Source organism: Schistocerca serialis, unplaced genomic scaffold, assembly GCF_023864345.2.
Source record: "Schistocerca serialis cubense isolate TAMUIC-IGC-003099 unplaced genomic scaffold, iqSchSeri2.2 HiC_scaffold_754, whole genome shotgun sequence".
Lineage (NCBI taxonomy): Eukaryota > Metazoa > Arthropoda > Insecta > Orthoptera > Acrididae > Schistocerca > Schistocerca serialis.
This window is the reverse complement of record NW_026048358.1, coordinates 45001-50000: the sequence shown is the minus strand read 5'-3', so window position 1 is coordinate 50000 and position 5000 is coordinate 45001. Positions and strand designations below refer to the sequence as shown.

General features: G+C 51.6%; 1 non-coding gene across 1 annotated transcript in view; it reads left to right on the top strand.

The window, feature by feature from the left end:
• Window positions 1-3864: 3864 nt before the first annotated feature.
• LOC126450828 (small subunit ribosomal RNA) overlaps window positions 3865-5000 on the top strand; it is a 1917-nt gene continuing 781 nt past the window's right edge. The window contains exon 1 of the ribosomal RNA XR_007584467.1: window positions 3865-5000. This exon is cut by the window's right edge and continues 781 nt beyond it. This is a non-coding gene — a ribosomal RNA (small subunit ribosomal RNA).

Here is a 5000-nt window from a genome sequence, read left to right as displayed (position 1 = left end):
AGACGCGATCGCGTTGCTCTCTGTACGAATGCAGATGCTCAGCGGCAGCTAGGAGGCGCTCCATCCATGTCGGTACCGGTGAGCGTTGCACTCGCAGTCGCAAAAACGTACGGCAAGTATATTACTCGGAAGAGTCAATGACAGTCCAAGCCCCCCCTGCGTGGGAAGAGTCTTTCTAGGCCATGACCCACCAGAAGGGCGCAGCGTCCCCCACCCCAGACATGTGACGTCACACTATCGGTATTGACGACTAGACTGATTCCTTATAATCATTTGCCATACACCGGTGGAAGCTGCCGAGACGAGTAACTACATGGCGGCCTCGCCGTGTCACTAATGTACAGAGATACAACAGTTTCGACTGGAACCGGATGAAACGTATACACGGCGCTGATTAGTAATAGATAGAGCCATCAAAATACAGATAATGTATACAACTGTCCGTATACATGCTGAAAGACTCTGCTCACAATCACAACCACACGTCAGCCAGACACTCTTATCACGCACTACTCTCTGCCTGTAACAGGCACAGAGACAATATGTAAGCACCAGCATGGAACAACACCCAGTGCATCCTCTCCGCCACATTAGACAATCCACACTATCATAACCAGACCGGGAGGTCCACTCACAAAACAGAATATCCCACCCTTCCGACAACCACCATTGCTCAGCTAAGCCACCAACACCCACACACGTCCTACACAGGGGTACACCCAACATCACAATACTGCCTCCTGTCACAGCACACAAACAATGGCAGGAATGAAAGACACAGGTCTGCCACAAGCATGGAATCAGAGCGCCGCCTGTCATGAGCCAAAGGTGCATCCTGACGTGGCAAATCAGATGATGCCCGCAGGCATCTCACTTACTATAATCACAATCAACAAACCGGCCGCCGCCGCCGCCGCCCCCCCCCCCCCCCCCCCCAATACACCTTTCCTTACAACAATGTGTACCTTAACCTAAACCCATATTGCGCCTTAACCTAACCCATATTGCGCCTTAACCTAACCCATATTGCGCCTTAACCTAACCCATATTGCGCCTTAACCTAACCCATATTGCGCCTTAACCTAACCCATATTGCGCCTTAACCTAACCCATATTGCGCCTTAACCTAACCCATATTGCGCCTTAACCTAACCCATATTGCGCCTTAACCTAACCCATATTGCGCCTTAACCTAACCCATATTGCGCCTTAACCTAACCCATATTGCGCCTTAACCTAACCCATATTGCGCCTTAACCTAACCCATATTGCGCCTTAACCTAACCCATATTGCGCCTTAACCTAACCTATATTGTCCCTTAACCTAACCCATATTGTCGCTTAACCTAACCTATATTGCGCCTTAACCTAACCCATATTGCGCCTTAACCTAACCCATATTGTCCCTTAACCTAACCCATATTGTCCCTTAACCTAACCTATATTGTCCCTTAACCTAACCTATATTGTCCCTTAACCTAACCCATATTGTCCCTTAACCTAACCTATATTGTCCCTTAACCTAACCTATATTGTCCCTTAACCTAACCTATATTGTCCCTTAACCTAACCTATATTGTCCCTTAACCTAACCTATATTGTCCCTTAACCTAACCTATATTGTCCCTTAACCTAACCTATATTGTCCCTTAACCTAACCCATATTGTCCCTTAACCTAACCGATATTGTCCCTTAACCTAACCTATATTGTCCCTTAACCTAACCTATATTGTCCCTTAACCTAACCTATATTGTCCCTTAACCTAACCTATATTGTCCCTTAACCTAACCTATATTGTCCCTTAACCTAACCTATATTGTCCCTTAACCTAACCTATATTGTCCCTTAACCTAACCTATATTGTCCCTTAACCTAACCTATATTGTCCCTTAACCTAACCTATATTGTCCCTTAACCTAACCTATATTGTCCCTTAACCCTAACCTATATTGTCCCTTAACCTAACCCATATTGTCCCTTAACCTAACCCCATATTGTCCCTTAACCTAACCCATATTGTCCCTTAACCTAACCCATATTGTCCCTTAACCTAACCTATATTGTCCCTTAACCTAACCCATATTGTCCCTTAACCTAACCCATATTGTACCGTAACCCTAACCTATATTGTACCTTAACCTAACCTATATTGTACCTTAACCCAACACACGTTGGGCCTTAACCTGCTCTGTAATTGTCCATACGACGCGTTAAATTAGTGTAGTGTTGCCTAACTGCAACCCCCGCAATATAGTTTGCTACTCGCACTGCCCGGGTCCCCAGAGTATCGCTTCATGTTAAACACCTTGCAGCTATACACTGTAATGCGGATGGCAGCAGGACGTACATGCTCAATGCCCTTCGCAGTTGTTCATTTGGCATTCGCATGGCGAAGCACAGCCTACGTTGTGGTACGGCTTGTGTCAACTGTCCGCTGATGTTGTACGTCCAAATCACACACTGTACTGCACATTGGTCCTCATGTACTGAATGATACATCGTGGTACATGTGTGACCGTACCACGACTGCGCCAACAACGGCGAACCATACGGTCCAAATATTGTGCACTCAGCTACGTGTCGTCTCCCTATAAGAGCTGGATTGAAGTATGGTATGCCGTGGATGGCGATCAGCATGAGCCGTCTGTTGATGTAGTGGCGCGTGTTGTCAGACGTAGTCGTCTCTTCTCACACACCCGTGATAGCATGGTGCACTGCGTTCCACATCTGCGACATGCGACAGAGGCCGGTTGACAGTCGTTCGCGCAATGGACATCGCATACGTACGGGGGGCCACCTTCCACGTGTTCGCGAAGCGTGCACATGTTGTTGGCGTGTATGTGGGCAGACATAGTGTGTCGTGACACCTGACACAGGCATGCAACAATCGTTGAATTTGCAAATGGCGATGGACGTCTACGTTTGCTGGTGACGTTACGCAAATGAAGAACTGGTAAACCGTTGTGGTGCGGTTGTTCTCGCTAGAGGTGAATCAGTGATGGCGACGATCGGTTGAGCTACCAACCGGTTGTTTCAGCGATACCCACCATGCCCACGAACGTGAATGGCATGTGGGTGTGAAGCGATACGCGGCGGTGGCTGGGGGGCTCCGGCGTGCTGGCCGCGCGGTGCGTGGGCGCACGCGCTACAGCCGGCTGGTGGGGGCGGCCAGTGGCAGGCGCGCCGGCCGACGGAGGCGGCAGGCGGCGCAGCTGCGCGCCGGCGCACCCTGCACGGCGGCGGCCGTGCGGCCAAAGTAGGTCCTCGCGGGCCCGGTGCGAAGCGCGGTGGACATCTGCAGTGTGCTGGTCCGATTGAGGACTGTGTGCGCTGAGGATGCGCCGCCGCCCGGCGCTCGGCGCCGCGACGCCGTCTGCTGCTTCGGTCGCCTCTGCGGTTCTCGCAGGTGGATTGTATCGCAGCTGTGCGGGACGTGTTGGCGCGTGCGCTGTGCTGGGAGAGTTCGCTTCGGCACCCAAGTGGGGCTTTTGTCCTTCTGTGGCGCTGGCGTTGGAGCTGCCGGCCACCGTAGGTGGCGCGTGTTTGTCTCCCGCCGGCAATGCCACGACAGCACGCTCCCGGGCCTCTGTCGGCAGCGGCAAGCTCAGTTGGGAGCACGGGTGGTCGCACCTAAAGCGTCTACTCGCCAAACTCCGGGCGATTGCGCCTCTCTCGAACCCGACCAAGTACTTAGGACGGCGCTGCGCGCCGCCGGGACCTGAGAGGGTTTCGAGGTGTATTGTGCAGGGGAGCTCAGCCTCCTCCTGTTTGCAGAATAATTGAGCGGGACGCTTGCGTGTTCGCGCGGGCCCCCCGGGACACACTCCCGGGCGGCCGGCTGCTCAGCTCTAGTTGACGCAGCTCCCTGGTTGATCCTGCCAGTAGTCATATTGCTTGTCTCAAAGATTAAGCCATGCATGTCTCAGTACAAGCCGCATTAAGGTGAAACCGCGAATGGCTCATTAAATCAGTTATGGTTCCTTAGATCGTACCCACGTTACTTGGATAACCTGTGTAATTCTAGAGCTAATACATGCAAACAGAGTCCCCGACCAGAGATGGAAGGGACGCTTTTATTAGATCAAAACCAATCGGTCGGCTCGTCCGGTCCGTTTGCCTTGGTGACTCTGAATAACTTTGGGCTGATCGCAGCGGTCCTCGTACCGGCGAACGCATCTTTCAAATGTCTGCCTTATCAACTGTCGATGGTAGGTTCTGCGCCTACCATGGTTGTAACGGGTAACGGGGAATCAGGGTTCGATTCCGGAGAGGGAGCCTGAGAAACGGCTACCACATCCAAGGAAGGCAGCAGGCGCGCAAATTACCCACTCCCCGGCACGGGGAGGTAGTGACGAAAAATTACCGATTACGGGACTCATCCGAGCCCCGTAATCGGAATGAGTACACTTTAAATCCTTTAAACGAGTATCTATTGGAGGGCAAGTCTGGTGCCAGCAGCCGCGGTAATTCCAGCTCCAATAGCGTATATTAAAGTTGTTGCGGTTAAAAAGCTCGTAGTTGGATTTGTGTCCCACGCTGTTGGTTCACCGCCCGTCGGTGTTTAACTGGCATGTATCGTGGGACGTCCTGCCGGTGGGGCGAGCTGAAGGCGTGCGACGCGCCTCGTGCGTGCTCGTGCGTCCGAGGCGGACCCCGTTGCAATCCTACCAGGGTGCTCTTGAGTGAGTGTCTCGGTGGGCCGGCACGTTTACTTTGAACAAATTAGAGTGCTTAAAGCAGGCAAGCCCGCCTGAATACTGTGTGCATGGAATAATGGAATAGGACCTCGGTTCTATTTTGTTGGTTTTCGGAACCCGAGGTAATGATTAATAGGGACAGGCGGGGCATTCGTATTGCGACGTTAGAGGTGAAATTCTTGGATCGTCGCAAGACGAACAGAAGCGAAAGCATTTGCCAAGTATGTTTTCATTAATCAAGAACGAAAGTTAGAGGTTCGAAGGCGATCAGATACCGCCCTAGTTCTAACCATAAACGATG